At 41.3% G+C, this 18,024-nt stretch overlaps 1 protein-coding gene across 1 annotated transcript in view; it reads right to left on the bottom strand.

Annotated features, from left to right (window-relative positions):
* CREB5 (cAMP responsive element binding protein 5) overlaps nt 1-18,024 on the bottom strand; it is a 212,907-nt gene that overhangs the window by 69,240 nt on the left and 125,643 nt on the right. The window lies entirely within an intron of this gene.

The raw sequence follows: 18,024 nt of genomic DNA, 5'->3' as shown, positions 1-18,024 counted from the left end.
TGAATCACCTTCCCTCTATTACTTATCAGTTAAAGCACCAGTATAGTTTATCCAATAGAAAATGAAGGTAAACATAGCAGCTGGTCTCAGTCTATGCACCTCTGCATTTTACAGTGGCCAGCAAAAGATTTCTACAGACAAAGCAGGAAAATTTCCTGGCATGGCACATCAGTGCATTACTGTAAATTCAGCCCTCAGGAACAAAAATATCTGGATGACAGTTTTGTAGACTATGACAGAAAATTAAACACTCTTAAACTAAGTTTGAAATTTTATCACCTGTAAATAAACTACTCTAAAATGAGTATTTCACCTCACTGTTGATATTCTCTCCTGTGAAATTCCACCAAGCCTTTGTTCCAAAGTGAGGTTCATGATTTTACCAGTTAGCATCTCACCAGGGCACAGAAAATGGAGAAATAGAAAGAAAATTAGCAAAATCACATTCAGATTAAGTAGCTTGTAAAGGCAAAAAGTACGGACTACGAAAAAGCAGAGTTATGTCAGCAAAAGCAGGTCAAAGGATTTGAAGGATTTTTCTAAGTACAGCACACGGAAAAGGGTGCATGTGAGAAAGCAGGCCCACTTACAAAGAAGAATAATCATAAAATTAATGGATTAAACAAAGTTAGGACTACTCTTTGAAAACAGCCTTTAAGAAGTGTGGTCTTGGGAGTTAATTAAATTAATCAGCTTTTTTTTATTTGTTTTGTTTTGAAGAAGGTATAAGTTGCTTGAAGTTGAGGGTAAATATAACTTGCTACCTTTTCAAAAAGCATTAAGTTAAGAAAGCTTTTGCATACTCAACAAACATTGCTAGTACAAGTTAGTATGTTACATTCTCACTGAGCAGGATGCTTTGTGGTTTACACTGTTTATTAGGCAGGAGAGATACCCCTGAAGGTGTAAGAAGGACCAGAGAGAAGGCAGCATAGTCTGGGAGCTTGAATAGCCTCTGCAGGGGGGAGCATGGAAAGAGTCTAAAGACGTTTGAAGCCTCTAAACATCAGGGTTGATTTTCAGCTTTGGCAGAAGCATCCTTTGCTTCAATGACAAATCCACAACTAGCCATGAAAGCCTCAAAATTGGGCTGTTCTGGTCAGGGAAGCAGAGTCATAAGCTCAGAGCTGTGAGGGGGAAGACAGTCACTTCTCCCACTTGGTCTGAACCGTGTCACACCAAATGACGGGGCCCTTCCTGCCCCTCCAATTATAAGTGATACTGGCAATCATGAATACATACACCCCTCCTCTAACTTTAGCTGTCACCTCCATTTATCTAACAACAAGCAGAGGCCAAAGGCTGTGAGCAAAGGGATTCATAGACATCCCATATGGAGGACACCACATTCAGGCTCCCAAAGCGGAGGTGCCTATATGGAGGACACCACATTCAGGCTCCCAAAGCGGAGGTGCCTGTCTCATGGCAACAAAAGCTTCTTCTGACCTACAAGACTCATCCTCTTCTGCCCAGACCTCAAACCACCTAACCCCGTCTTCCCTAAAACTCCCTAGCATTTACCATCCTTGGACTTTCAGTCCTTCAACCTTCCTCTCTTCAACCCCATTCCCACCAGAAAAACTTCTGTCCCAACAAATGCCACCTCAAAGTCCTTGCCCTGTGCGCTCCCTTGTGCCCAGACATCCCTGCTCCTCCCACCCCTCTACCCTCAGCTGTCCTCTCTTTAGCGGCTGCACACGACTGAACCCATCCTTTTGTCTTGGTTCTCCATGGAGAGAAAAAGTCTGTATTTTGAAGGATGTTTTAAAAATCCTCTCAGAGACATGCAGTACTTATTCAGAAAGGGGAAAAAAAAAACAACTAAGCAACAACAAATGTATCTCAAATACAGACAAGAAGCTCTTCCTATGTCTCCCTTGTTATCTGCCTATGGAGGAATATGATGTACTTTACATCTTCATACTCCCTGCAAAGAAACTCAAAACAATGTCTCCCAAATACATGGTGTAACCTTGGGAGAGGGTGCGCCGTGAGGGAGCATGAATGAGCTTCTGGCATAGGGGTCTCTACAGCCACCTCAGCACAAGGGTAAGCCTGGGGAGCTGTGGAGGTGGTGTAAGTGGAATGGATGTAGTGCAGGAAAAATGAGCTCAGAAAATGTACTTAAAGTACACAGCCCCTGACCCATCCTACTCTCCACTTAAAACACAGCTGCTCCAGGTACCAGCACTCATTCACACAAGAGGACTGACGAATCATTAGGACAGGGTCAAAATAGAATAAAAAGTAGATTCAGTGATCCTTTAAGAAAAAAGTGAGGAGATACCAAGCTGAATGTGAGGAGAGCGATCTGGTTGGTTTCCAGAGGCTGTGGTGACCCCCACAAGGAAATTCCACTTCCCACCAGCCCATTCTCACTGCAAATACAGCCCTCCAGAGCAGACAAGAAGCTCAAACAGGTCTTCTCTATTTCGTACTTTAAAGTCCATGCAATAGCTGCCAGACAGAATGGCTGAGACCCCCATGCTGGGGAGGATGAGAAGCAGAAGAGAGTGTGCTGCGGCCCTTGTCTGGGTTTCCTCCCAGGAAAGCAGGCAGGGAGGAGTGGGCAGGAAAGGGGAAAGCACTGGTGCACTCCCACGCCTGTCCTGGGACAAGACTGAGGCGTGCACCCACCCTCCCACTGGAGCTCTGGAGCCCTCTGGGTCCATCAGCTTAGACACAGCCTAGGGGAACTGCGCTGGCTAACAGGAGCAATGCATTCAATAAAAATACCACTTGAGTTTTCAGTGGGACCAAAGTAAAACAAGTATCATGACAACAGCCCCCCCCCCCCTTATTCATTCTGAGATTGTCCCACATACAGACGCTTTGTACAATTCACCAGTTTCATAATAAGCTTAGGTGTTAGGCTGTTTGACAGAAACTTATTTTGGCCTGACCTATGCAATTTGTGCAAGTGATTCTCAAGGGACTGCATGGTTTGAGTTTTGCTTGTATGTTCCAGAGCCAAAAAAATTTCCAAAATTGCTTTAATGAGTTTGGGAATATGGGACTTGGGCAAAAGGGAATTACTGGTATTTATTAAAATGGCAAAGAAGCTTCCTTGCTGTCCCCAGTTTCACCTTTAAAGCTGCTTCGCTTTGAGGGTCTGCATATGGATTACACTTAGCTAGAGGAAAAAAAGTCCTCAGTACTTCAGGTATTTTTTCTTGCTACACTCTTGCTAGTCCGTTCCCAAGCGTGTTTTTGCAAAGAGGTGCAGAGCAGTTAGAGAAACCTTGTGCTTCAAGGTTTACTCGCTTTGTCGAAAAGTCTGCGCTGCTCCTGCCACCAATAAAAGTGCTACATAATGTACACCAGATTCCGCTTCCCATCAGGGAAGCTGACAATGACCAACACTCATGGATACTTCTGTTCCTTCCACATTGAACGCAGGTCATCGATTAGCACGTGCTCATGCACGCAGAGCTCAGGGAAAGTGTACGGCACAGAACTCTACCAGCTGAGATACTCAATTTATCTGAGACATTTCTTCACCTTCCAAGGACAACACAATGACTCTTGTTGTTGCTTTCTATCCTGCGGCAAAGAAAGTCAGTGAGAGTTTATAATTGTCATTTTTAACATTGGACACGTCGACTCTGCTCCTCTCTTTGTAAATGCTGAGGAGGTGCTGCCTGCAGCCTGTCAGTCAATATTGCTGACTGAGGGATTTTAATTCCTTGGCACCTGTGTTGCTAAATAAATAGGGTTGTTGGGCAAACAGCCCACAAATAAAGTCCAGATAAGATAGAGAACTGGCAAGTGCTCAACCTCACTGCAAATCTGGCCATCCATGGGGTTTTTCCCAAATTTAAGACTTTCCATTGTGTTCCAGCAGGAGCCTGCTGTTGGACACAATAGGATCTCAGTCAGCATTTATACACTATCTCTTTGGGCGTACGTGGCCTGGATGGATAGCGCTACAGTGGCTTAGTAAAATACCATGTGTTAGCCAAGCTGCTGTAACTGACCACGTTGTCTCCCTTCCCTCTGCACTGTCATGTTAACACCATGAGTCATCCTTACCAGCATTTAAACAGATGGGCGGTACCCTGCTAAGCCACGGTGACTCGATCATGTTCCATCATATGACTCTGCCCAACGATTAAAGATAAATCCACTAATGAAACCAAATATCTATGGTATATACTTTGCTATGTACCTTCTTGATTAACACCAAATATTCTGTCTGCCGTGATGCAACAGCTATCTGACCCAGTTTTCTAGATTGTCTGATGACTAAAGACTACATTCATCTATTAAAAGACAAGGCTTCCCTTAACTTGTAGTCTTCAAGAACAGTTTCTGCAGATGACAGTTTGCTGCTGAGGTCTCATGAGATTAGGTTCATACTGACCTAGACCACTCAGGACTACATGCAGAAGGACTGATGCTATTTAAAGTATCACTGCAGTATGTTTTCTATTATGGTAAAGCACTCCAGGTCAGTAGGTCTTACCCTGACCTCTCTCCTGCTCCTTACTCTCCTGCACGTAGTATTCATGCAAGGTCAGCAAGAATGCCTGCACCACAACCTAGTTTCTTCTACTTTAGTTAGCTCTGATGTGGAAAAAGTAAAGTCATAACTATACGGAGTTGCACTGGAGAAAAGGAACTCATCTCTTGATTTTCTATGGCCTCCAGACTCAGTGAGCTCACACAGGAGCAGCCCACAGGTTGTGCTGTGGCAACTCGCCATATTGGGTCAGCACTGGCTCAGAGATTTCTGCACCAGTTACATTCTGTTACCAGTTCCAGTTACACAACACAGACTTGCCCAGACTTTCATCATTTTTATATATATGTATGGATATAAATATATACACATATATATATATATTACAACGGTGCCTAGAAGCCTTGATTTAAAAACTGTGAGTGAGGTCCTGCCCCAAAAATCATATACATCAAGGATAAAATGAGGGAGAGCGAGTAGAAGCAACAGGAAGACATGGGTGAACAAGGCAGCAAGGATACCATTATGATCACTGTAATGAGGAGCACCCACTGAATACCAGCAGCCTGGATCTTTTCAAGGTACGTACGTGTAGTTTGGGTGGCTTTCCTGCTGAAGCACCCAAGCAGCCTACTGTGCTGAAAATGAGCACAGCTGGCTATGGTCTACCCTCTGAATGTCTCATGGACAAGCAGGTATTGTTACAATTAAACTTTTCACTGCTAAGAAGTTCACTGGAGCATGTGGTTCTACAGACCAGCTGCTACTGAGGCCAGAGCACCTGACCCAAGCGCTGTCCTCAGCCTTCAATATTTGAAAAATTCAGTCAGAAGGCGAAGACGTGGAGGGGATGGATGTTCTAACTCGAGAAAAGCGTACTGTCTGGAGGGGTTGCCTCACTTACTGCTGGTCTGCTGTTGTTTGATCCACAGTGCCATTATTTAAGCCTATCAATCCAACTATAGCTTTCTTCATTTGTCGCCCATTATCCAAGGTGCTCCCTCCCCAAGAAAAGCAGGGCAGTTCTGTCTAATTTCAATTTATTCATTTGTCATTCAGAGGAAGAAAGAAAAAACAAACACAAAGGAAAGTAACAACAAAGCATCAGGCAAGTACTTGGAATACCTCACATAGTTGCAGGGACCTCACGTGGCCTGCTGTATCCCATGTTTAACGATGTTTTAATCACAGCATCACCAGAGAGCCAAGCTTTCCAAGAAGTGGGAGGTTTGTGTCACCAGGTTTTTCAGAGAGCCAAGCCATATTCAGGGGAAAAGAAAACTGGCACCTAAAATTAATGGCTCCCTGCCAACCTAGTAAAGATCCTTGTTTGTATTTCTCAGACAATTCAGACATCTGCATGATATGGGTAGATTATTATTATCAGTAGCAGACATTTATACTGTGGTGGTGCCCAAAGGTCCCAGTCAGGACCGGGACCCCATTGAGCCTGGCACTGTACAAACACAGATAAGAGGCAATTCTTACACAGTGTGTTTACAATCTAGAGACACAAAACAGATGAAAAGTAGAAGACCGAGACAGAACACACAAGCAAATAAATATGCTAAAGAATTGGAGACAGTTTAGTGGCACTCCTCTGGTTACTTTTTTGTTTCTTCGTATGTTTTTTATTTAACTCGTATGCCCAGAAATGACAGGACCGAGGAAGTTTGCAAGAGGAAGGGAGTAACTAAGATTGAGACACAGGAAGGTCAATACACTAGAGAGGGAAAATTGTGGCTCATAACTTACAGGATTTGGGGAGCATCCAGACAAAGCTATGCTTTCTGTAGAGATTTTTAAGCAGTGTGCATATATTTTAATATATGTGTTACCTTAAGGAATTTTCACAATGTTGGACAGGAAGAGATTTCAGCCTGGGAAAGAGAAACTAGTTGATGGTAAAGACACTGGAAAAGTGAAAGTGATGCTTGACACTGTAATGACAAACTGGAGGACTGCGATAAGATAAGGCTAAGCTGCAAAAAGTCTTAAACACAAGAACCTTGCTTCAGAAGTGAAGGGAAAGCCCATGTAAGTGTTTGAGGAGAGCTGGCACAATTAAGATAACAAGCTCTACACTGGCACAGAGGTAGAAGGAATTCAGCAACAAGGATCACAAAAGGAGCAAGATGCAGCACACAGATATGAAATGATGTGGACGAAGTCAAAAGCAAGCAAGCAAAGAGAAGTTACTTCTCTATTCATATATTCCTTGATGTCACCTGAGGAGCTGTTCACTGGGAGCAAAGCAACTGCATCAGAAATGTATTCTTGCTCACTTGCTTTAATTCACAGGGACAGGACATCCAAGTGAATGGAAAGAAAAAGAAAAAAAAAAAAAAAAAGACAGGGAATGGATATATGTACAGTAAAATACTAGAAACCTGTGGAAAAATGCCTCCAAAATTTGTTAAGAATTCTGTACTTTTCACCCGAGCTTATAGGAGAAAAGCCCCACAAGTCAGCAGCACCACTGTTGTAATGTATTTAGTGGGCCAAATTCTATTTAAAGATTTAGTCAATGATAAATCTTGCCTTTAGAAACTCCAATTGTGCTAATGCCACCTATATTTCCTGAACACATGTTTAAGGAACCTCTGCAAATTCAGCATAAGAACAAGGACCAGCAGGTCCTTGGAAGCCTCACAGAACCTATTAACATTTGCCTTTGGCTCTTACAGGTCTTAGAAACTGCTGGTTTCAATCTTCCCTTCCCTCTAAATATTTCACTAGGTCTTATTGCCTGACCCATTACAAGAAAAATAAGAAAAGCTAGAATGGTTTCTTAGACTATAACCTCCTCGGAGAAGTTTATGTTCTGCACAGTGTTATGCACACAGCTGGAACTCACAAATGATACGTGGAGGATAATGGCATAGTTAAAGCAAAACAAGGAAACACTGCGAAAGGCAGGTTCAAGGGATTATAAAGAACTAGCTCATATAAAAACACATTCTTGTAATAAAATAAAAAAGTGGGATAAAACCAAAAAACTGCAGCATAAACATGATTTGATCATAAAAGCAAGCCACTATGTCAAAATTATTCCACTGTTGTCACGGTCTCCCAGCTCAGACAGGACCAAGTTTAATTATTCAGGAAAACAAATGATTTTGCATCACCTCAAGTAAAGCTGTATCAGTTTTCATTGAAGAAAAAAGGTAGCAATAATACACAAATGTACCAAATAGCAGCTGTCTTAAAACCAGGAATAATAACAGCAATAAAGCTTACACAAACACTTCCTAACATGTCCATTCCTTTTAAGGGTCGGGCTTAAGACTCCACCCTGGCAAGCAAATTCAAGAAAACTTGAAAATTTAAGGCTTATTGAGGAAAAATGTCAACAGGTTGAACAGCTGGAAAGAAACCTAACCCCAGCATCCAGACAAAAGTGAAAAGTGAACACCAAGTAACTCTTCTGCCAGGTTTGTGCTACCTAAAGGTGCTGGAGCCTTCATTTGCTCAAGTGGCTCCATTCAAAAACATTACAGCAATGTTTTTATTAGACCTTCATAACTTTGCATCTGAAAAGAATAGGAGGTTGCAAAAAATATGGAGAAAAAGCTCCTTTTACTCTTAAAGGGCTGACAGGGTGTTTGGAGAACTCTCCATGAATGCCCACTACCAACAGATCCCTATACTGGAAATGTGGTAAAACAAATTTCTCAAAATTCTCTATTTACCCTTATTATTTGGACCAGTGCAATTTAATAGAAATACTAAGATAAAAGAGCTTTGTAAACCCTGCTTTGTAATAAAAATGAAAAAATACTCTTTTTGAAGTTATTTATTTTTCCTTTTTTTTTTTGTTCTTTTTTTTTTTTAGCTTCCCAAACAAAGCAGAAGTTTGTCTCTGAAAATAAGACGGTGAATTACAGCAAAGTCATGAAAACAAAGAACCAACAGTTTCTCCAGTGCAGGCTTGTTACCATGAGCTAATAATTCCAGACTTTAAGCAAGCTGAGCCTCTTTTTTAATAACTGCATGCCTCTAGGCAAAGTATTTCTACTAAAAATTATTGAGGCATGGAACAAGGAAAGGTGTGTGAGCTAATGTTGGATTGTTCAGTTACTAAACCAACTCCTATAGCAATGAGCCTGCTCTGAACTGACAGATTATTTCTCTGTATACACTTGTATAAACACACTGCTTAAGGTCGAAATCTGTGTAAGCTTTCTTTTCAATTAAAATGTCAAAGATGACAGCACATGTTTTCACTGTCCTCCACACGATGATGGATGCCGCGGCAGCAGTTTCATGCCCCTGTGTTTCAGAGATGTTTGCCTGCCTGGGTGTCTAAGAAAGATGTACTTGCTGATCTACTCATATGCCTGCAGGCAGACAGGACTGTCGTGGAGACTTTAGGCTTTGGATGGCTTAACATCTCTTGACTTTTTCTTCCGCAATGTCCCCCACCATGTGCCTCCACATCCAATGTTGTAAACATTCGAGTGGGAAGGTTGTTATACCCAAAGAGGTTGGGAAAAGGGTCCTGAACTAAAATACCAGATTGCTACTTAAGTGACAGGCCCTAAATCCCAGGCTGGTTTCTGATCGTGGCTAGTTCAGACACCGGACTTAGGTCCCCACAGAAAGACAGTTACTGTAGGTAGTCAATAGAAAGACAGTGCATCCCAAAAGGAGTTTCCAGCATTTTTTTTTATTTTTTTTTAAAAAAGGGGATGAATCTGAATCTTTACATTTCTTCAGCTCCATATCCATGAAAATGAATAAAACTTTATTCATCAGGTTCTCATTTATTTTCATCAGTTTAGAGCTTGTACAAAGACAAAGACAAAGGCTCCAAATGTTGCTGGATCTCAAGACCATGGGGTAATACAACTCATAGGACATATAGCCATAATGCTACGGTTGGACCTGGAGCATCAATTTGGTCACAATTTTGCTAGAAAAATACTGACTAATGAAAACAGTCTCCCTGAGAGAGAAACACTCCAGCATCTGCCACTGGCAGATTCAGTCTGTCTAACGCTGCCAAGACACAACTGCGCTGTATGCACTATGAAAAGAAGAGTTTGCCCACAGTCACTAGTGAGGAAAACAAAAAGGTATATACATGTGAGATGATTTATTTACTGAGATTTAAATTCTACCCTCAACACCAAAAATACTATAGAAGTAACACATACTGTAGAAATCTTTAAGAGAGGCATTATATAAGAAAATAGAAACATGATTTCTCAAACAAAATAGCAAATAAGTAAAATAGAAAATTAGAAGCTTGGAAAAGTTTCAGATGACATATGACAACAGCGGCAGACCAAAATCCAGCTCTTAATCCCATCCTTTAACAAGAATACCATAGAGATTCTCTGTGCTTTTTAATGCTCATTGCTTCCCTAGCACTTCTGCCATCAGCACATGCTCCTGTGGTGCCAAGCTCTCTCTATAGCCCAGAGAAAAGTTAGCACTTGTGCAAGGGCCACCACGGTCACAGCCCCAAACGTGCTCAGTGTCTCAAAGCTGCTGGTTGTTTCAGTGGGTAGCAGTGGCGGAGGAGGGAGAGAAGTACATACATGAGGGTGTATTCTCAATTATCTGTTTAGTAAGTCACCTCCAGGTGTAAAAATACCTTGGAGCTGCCAAGTAGCGATATATCTTCAGTGACCCTCTTCCTACCCTCAACCCACTTCACTGATGTCTTTCAAACATTCATAAAGATCAGAATGAATATATGCCATTTCCTGGGAGGAATCTTTGCACATACTTCATCTCAAACGTGCTAAAAATCCCAACTGACAGCTGTATTAGGACAAATGTTGAGAAGCGTGGGGAAGAGGTGAACTGTCAAGGCAGAAAGAACAAAGTCATGGAGAACTGCCGCAACTGTACTTCAACAGCAATCAGCTCCAAGCCAGCATTGACTGCTCTTGTTATTTAAAGAGCTCACGTTGCCTTCTCTTCCTAGATCTCAATGGGAGTTAGCACTGATTGAGAGCATTAGTCCAGCAAACAGGAATTCCAAACTCATCTACAGCATTTTATACATAGCTAAGGCAAATTTCACTGAAGGGTGGAAATCACGCTAGCTGCTATTTGCTAATAAAGCCCCCCCGAATGGTCTCCCTGAACAGTGTGCTCCAGAACTGCCCCATGGCAATGACAGAAGCACTACAGGTAGCGTCTGATGGAGATTTCACTGACACTTAGATGCTGACACAGGCCAGCAAAGGTTTCCAGCAGCGTGCAAGGGGAAGGAATGATAGCTAGTAAAAGCCACAGTCCACTTGTGCAACCACAGATAGATGGGAAGAGTTCTCTCCCTACACATGCATGCACATTGAGACAGCAAAAAAAGAGCAGGCATGGAAAAAAGGTTATGTTATGCTTGCAACAAAGTGTATATTGTCATTGTAATTTCCTGTCACTATCTGTGCCTGCTCCCTCCCTTTTAAGTACTGGTTCAAGCATGAACCTGCAGCTAATTTTGAGGTTGGAGTTCATTTGTTTTCACATCAATGCAATTAATTTCCACTGGAAAATGCATCTCAGGCATTCAATCAAAATAGGCCTAAAATAATTCTGAAAAGCTCATCTGTCTCCAATCTATATAATGTTTTAAAAATTGGATGCATGCCCTGCAATAACATTGTACTTCACAAAGCTTAAAGCTCTAAACTTGAGGGTATCAGTTACATTGAAACTGTAGTAAATTAAAACATCCAGTTTCTGGTTTGCATTGATTTATAAATATCGACAAAACTACTATTGCAGTCATTACCACTTTGGGTTCTTCCAGTTGAATTTTCAACAGTTCAGGGTTATTTTCATTCTTATTGTGGCTACAGTAGCCTTTCAAGTTATAGATCAAATTCCAGATAACATGTAAATCTTAAATCTTGGTTTTAAAAATATGCATACAAACCAGCCAATACTTATAATAAAAAGCAGCAAGTCTAAGTGGTCAGTAACATCAGATATCAAGCACATTTTTTTCAGACTTTCCAGCTTAAAGCAGAAAGAATACTTACTATTATGAAATGTTTTAAATAGAACCAAGTGGAAATGGGATAAAATACGAAAACACAAATATCTAGGTTTTTTATTGGGAAATTGCTCTTCTTTTTTGAATCATTCTTTGGAATGAGATAATCAGAACCTTATTCAAAACTTTTCTCCTAAAGAACTTTGCATATTAGTCTACCTGGTGACCTTCAAAATATACTTGTTTATGAGCAAAATATCACTGAGGAAATATAAACCTGAAAAGAGAGCTCATGAGCTGTAACCCAGTTAACTCAATAATTTGAGAAAACAATAAGAAAAGCATGAACATATCAACAGCAGTAGAGCCAATTCTCAATGGTGTACAGCACGCAGCTTTGCCAAAGACAATGGATTTAAACCAACTGGGAATCTCACTCATACGCACACATGCACGCACACTCCATAAACACACAGTATATAACACGCATTACATCTAGTTGTAAAACAAGCTTTGACAGTGATCTATGTCTTATTCTTCAAAAGAAAACAAAAATCCCCACCTTACACCTTGACAACTGTGCACTACTACCGAGTAATTTCTCCTGACCTCTGCTGGTGATTAGCTTATGAAGTGAAGCAGGAGGAGCACCATAATATTCACAGCATTTCTCCTGAAAGCACTGGCCAAATTCTACCCTTGCTGCTCTTCCTGATACTGTTGCCGAAGCCAACGTGCTGATCTGCAATCCAACGTTCCACTATTCTTTCCATTCATCGTATTTGCCTTATGCAGCACATACAGTACAGCTGAGAAAGACAAGGAGAAGTTGATCCTGCTGTGGCAGATGTTCTTTTGGGCATGATGCTCTTGCCACTGAAGTAATTTAGAATAGAATCAGACCCATAAAAATGTAGGACAATTATGAAGGTATTTTCCTAAATTATACCCTGAAATGCTGACTTACATGTGTTAATGATACTGTACACGGCACTAGGAAAAAAAGTGTATTTCACATTTTTACCTTCCAATTTGTACTGATGTTTCCAGCTTAGCATTTCACAGCTGTTTGGTTTTTTGTTGGTTTTTTTTTTTTTTTGTCTTGAGAGACATGTTGTCTTAAAGAGGAAACATTCTCCCAAACCAGAACTTTGTGTTGAAAATTAAGACAGCATCCACTGCACAAATTTAGAGTAAAGGGCTTAATGGCCAGTAGGCAGTCATGCAAAAGCTCAGGTCATGCTGTCACCTGCCAAGAGTCTGCAGTATGAACTTACACAGTGTTAAATTTTTTTTGATTATTTATTTCACGTCTTTAACATGAACTGTAAGGGTGCATGCATACTCCGTGAATAGTTTTCGTTTGCACTGTTTCCTCCACTTTCCCTTTGAGAACTGCTGTTGAAACAGCGCTTTAGCTAGAAAGCTTCCACGCCATGGGAAGTAATATAGCAGCATTATGATCAGCTCAAATGATTCAGTCAAAAACTGAATTAGATGAATTTTGAAACTCTGAGGGTACTGGATAACTTTCAGATTTTGCACGTCACAGTTTTCAGCATTGCAACTCTGCAAGGAGGAATCATCTTTGCATAGAATAGTTTAAAAAGACCAGGCTGACCAGGCTAGAAGGACCTCTCTAGCTGCATTTGCATGACTGAAGTAATGCCACTTGTCTAGACACAGCCTGAGTCTCCCGTAGTCACACAGGTCTGAAAACAGCCCTTCCAGGAACACGAGTGTCGTTTCAACACGCACTGACTGCCCAATGCTGCAAAATCAAACTCCAGAGTACCGCTTTTCAGTGAAGGGCCACTATAGCCCTTGGAATCGACTGCAGCACTTGCTTTAAGAGTTTCCAGAGTTAAACTGTGGGAATGGGTACCCTGGAGTTGTCAGTGGAAGGCCTCTGACAATGTAATTTGTTTCTCCTGCTGACCTGACAAAGTCAGAGCATGCTGACATTCAAGAAACATTAGTTGGTTTTGGTTTTCGGTTTTTGTTTTTTTAAATGTTTGCTTGGAGCTGATGGGAGGACAGAGAAAAAGGACTGTCAGCTTAGGAATGGGAAGAGGCAGAAGAGGGAGAATGGAATGGAGAAGACATGCCCTTTTCTAGATGTAGATGTCTCCTATAACATAAGCAAAGTGTTTGTCACACACATAGCCTGAGACACACTGATACAGTGCACACAAACAAGTAAAAAAACGTTAACTTTACCTAAATAGCAAAGTGGCAGCTCCACTTAGTTTACAATAACATCAGATCTATTTGATTTGGCCCACAAGGAGCCAGACATTTGACTGATCTGTTTAAAATATCTCAACAGTCACATAAATAGGCCTGGTCAAAGCCTGTTGCATCACCTGCATTTATTTTTTACTGTTAATATTTAGCAATGGAAGAAAGATACAGATCTGTGCTCTATACACTTGCCATCTCCAACAGTATGATCTCAGCTCAGAGAGCAGCAGGAATTTGCACAGCAGTGACTATGGCTGATTTCCAGGGGTCGGAAGCCATGGCTTACTCACTCTGCTCTGCGTTTTCTGTTGTCATTCTGTTTCTTTTTTTTTAATAGGAAAGGCAAATATGATGAATGTAAAGATTAGTGGCAAAGTCAGATTGCAGGTCAGCATGTTTTGAGGGTTTCTACACCCGGTCTCTCTATTTTGCAAAGCACAGATTTAGCCCTGGTATTAGCCTACCAGATAACAAGTCCTTAAAACAGCTCACAGATAAAATTTGATGTGAAACTAAGTGTTTAGGAATAATGATTCAGATGTGGACCTTTTAGACCAACATGGAAATCTGCCTTTATCTCTTTCTCTATAGCAACGAACCATCTGAATCAACAACACCATACCTCGTACAAATCTGGCCCGGTTTATGTAGGACATGTAACAAAGCTAATCTGTGGCTGAAGAGAAGAAAATGCAGCAGTATATATGCAAGACACTTTGCATTTGGCAGACATGTAGAACCAGCTGTTTGTTCTTTAGCTTGTGGCTATACATCTACCGGGACATCCCCCATCCCTGTAAACCTTGCTTAGCTCCTGGTCTTATTTCCACTGTAGATTTAACCCTAAGCCATGGATAAGCATAGTGTTTGGGGTTTAAAGTTAAGTGTCATTTAGTATCATTTCTGACATCTCCATACATCATAATGAGCTTCTTTTTCACAGGGGACTTGGGATCTGATTTTAATTTGTGGTAGGGTTATGGTCACAATAAATGTCTATTTCAGATATTCATGAGAAGTCTCTAATGCAAATGGAAATAGAAAGTGGCTGTTTTCTTGTAGTTTCAAAGCCATGTATGTAAAACACACAGTAGAGATCTGTTCCACATGCAAAGCCATTATCGATCCACCATTGTGCCCTGGCACATTGTGTCGAACAGTCTCAGCAGGTTTTATAGCTTGCATAATAAAAGAACAGGTTATGAAATCATTAGCACCTCATCTGAGGCTGCCACAGGGATGGCCCTTTGTGTTCATGTTCTTGTGAAACATTTCTTTGGCAGCTGCATCCTAGAAGCATATTTGGTTGTTGTTGCTTCAAGTATCACCACACAAAGTGGGAAGTAAATCAGTATTTTCATGTTCTGAACTTAAGTGTGGGGCGTGGAAGTCTCTCTAGTCCGGTCTAGGCTAATTCTCCCTATTTACACATGCCTAATTGTAGGCATGAAGACCGCTAGGAAGGCCAGATGTCTATAATCACAGTCCCAGCCCTATGCAGCCAGTGCTGCCAAGGATCTGGGCCATGCCTAGGGAGGCTGGAAGAGACTTCAGCTTTGTCAAACACCACGCGTTCCAGCTCCCCTCGTCCCGCGGGCTACCACTGCTAGTGGTGCTTCAGAGCAGCCCAAACGCAGCTGAAGGCTTCCCTCCCCTTGGCTGCAGTCCTGGCTTGGGGTACAACGCACAGTCCATTGGCACTTTCTCCTCCATAAATGCAAGCTCAGGTGAAACTGTGTCAGTTCAAGCAGCTGAAGCTAAACTTGCTTGCCCTTCCAAAGAAGAATCCATGTCCCCAGCAGAAAGAAACAAAATCCACTGGTGGTCACTGAGCAAAGCATCTAGGGCCCCTTGGATGTTAGGTATTTCAACCTTGAAACCCTTCTTGCAAGATGCAGCAATACTTGTGAACCTTACACATGCAAACGAGCAAGGCAGCACAACCATGATCTTGCTCGCAGACAATCGGTGGCCCTAAATATCTAAGAATCTGAATCTAAGAAAAGGGAAAGTTGTGCAACTTGAAGGAAAGCCCTAGCACCAGGTGGGGAGGGGAACTTGTTGGAGGCTCTGAAATTTTACTGACTTGAGTCACACAGGTATCTAGTCCACTGGTATTCGCAAAACTGAATTCAATCAGTTTTACCAGCTGCATGAGACAGAAAACTCAAAGAAAGGACCGGTGTCAGCCTCCTGAGCAGTAAGTAAAGCTCGCTGGTGTTGCTGTCTTTCTGAATCAATGCACTGGGTCACGATTTAAGTAATTGAGGCACTGGGGCTTTTTAAAGCAGCGTAAGTAAATAGCTAAGCTTGATGTGATATAAAAAGCACCACAACAGAAAGGAGAACTTAATGTAGTAATGAAAATCACTTACCCTTAATCATCCATGAGACAGTGTTTTTACAACGCTACTTGATTTATTCACCTAGCAAACATGCCTCCTTTGACTTTTCTAATAACAGGCCATCTCAGCCATGCTTGTTGGGATTTGAGTTCGGGTTTTTTTAATCATCATCCCAAGTGCGTTATTTAAATGTCTTTGATGCCTTTTCTTTAAAAGAATTTGCTAAGCAATAAATCATATTTATTTGCAAAGACGACCAAAAAAAATCCCAAACAACCCAAAACATTAGTAAGGAGGTTTGCAAAAAAATAGAGGTTTGGTCACAGGTGTGTAACCAACGTTGCACATTTCTAGAGCACATTATTGCTTAAAGACTTACTGAAGCCCACATTCATTGCTGCTGACAAGCATGCCACTTAGTGTGCAAGATTGTATGAAACGTTGTTTGCTGTGATTTAGGATGGTGCCCTTACACTAAAAAGGAAGGACTGTAAACTAACCGTGCTCTGCTGCGCAGCTCCACGCTTCCTCTCACATGGAAGGGCCTCAGCTTTTGGAAAAGTTGGACGATTTCTCAAGTGAGTACACTCTTGTGACACTGAGGCTAGCCAGACCACAAACTATTTTATTATGTTGTGCAAAAACCTATGTGCAAAAAAAACCCTCTTTAATTAAGATAGAGCAACCAGCACTGCGGTTGTAATTACCTTGGACTGCTTTACCCACGGGCATAATGAAATAAAATTGGGCCCTCTATATTTTTGTTTTTAAACTAAGTAAACCCAAATTAATTTATTCAACTCAAACCAGACAGGTTTCTCTTTAAAAGGGAGGCATATACGGTTGGAGGGGCTGGTGCAGGAGGCAGAGTGACATGCAATGATGACTGTGAACTGCAAACTGCTGGCAAAACATTTGGCTTGCCGTTGGTCCGTGGCCAGTATTTTCCTTTGTTAATGAATCCCACATCTTTTCTAAGTTAAGCATTTTTTCTTCTCCCCCCTCACTTTATTTGAAACATATTTTAAATATTTTTGTTTTTATGACGTCGTGGAACATGATACAGCCCCCTCCTAACCCCGAATATGGGAAAATCAATTAAAAATCTGACATTAGGAGCTATGATATAAACATATGGTTCAACTGCTCAGACTTCTTTTTTTTTTAAGCAACATATCAAAGATCCATGCAAAGAGAAATAACCCAATGAGAACTCCATATTACTGGATAAAAATGGTACCGACTGAAAGTGTACCACAACCAGAACTTTGCTACTCACCAAACACAAAAACCCCTGCAAATTTGGCAGGTTTTGACAGACTTCCTCTTAGATTTAGGATTACATATATTCAATTAGTGTTCTTTTCTGAGGAAAATGTCCATTAAAAAAAAGCCATCCCAAATGCTGTGTCTAATACATTTTGTCTCACCCGAAGGACCTTCATTTTATGACTTAAAGAATGCAACCTTAAAATGGAGTTTTATGGACTTCCTCATTATCTTCTGACTCTCCCCTGAAGAAAATAGCATAAAAAATAATTGAGAAATTTCTCATCAGAACAGAAACATGATTTTCAAACGAATGATCATTTTGGGCATCTAGTCACACCTGCCCTACTAACCACCAATCGTCAGGACTATGTAACAAAAAAACCCCCTTCCAGCTCCCTTTGGAATTTCAAATCATCAAAACCCCAGACAGACAAAATGACAAGTCACTGAAACTCCAGGGATTACAGGCACCAACTAGAAGATTTAACTCTTTAGGTCACTACGCACAAGGTTCCTGCTGAAGCAAAAAGCAGCTCTTTCCCAGAGGTCTTGCAAGATTGGAAACAGTGGTTTTGGCAGCTTAAAGTGGAGAGTTACTTTTAACCTGTCACTGGCGAGAAAACAAGTTTTTTCAATCATCTTCTATGGACATCTAGTCTCCAATCCTGCAAGCATCTAGCTACATGAATTTACATGCCCTCCTTTAATATTCTTGAGTTTTACAAACCTTGCAAGATTTCTTCAGC

This window comes from Leptosomus discolor, chromosome 7 (genome assembly GCF_034619465.1).
Source record: "Leptosomus discolor isolate bLepDis1 chromosome 7, bLepDis1.hap2, whole genome shotgun sequence".
In the NCBI taxonomy this organism is placed as follows: domain Eukaryota; kingdom Metazoa; phylum Chordata; class Aves; order Leptosomiformes; family Leptosomidae; genus Leptosomus; species Leptosomus discolor.
The sequence above is the reverse complement of the archived record's forward strand: the minus strand, read 5'-3'. Positions and strand labels throughout refer to the sequence as shown.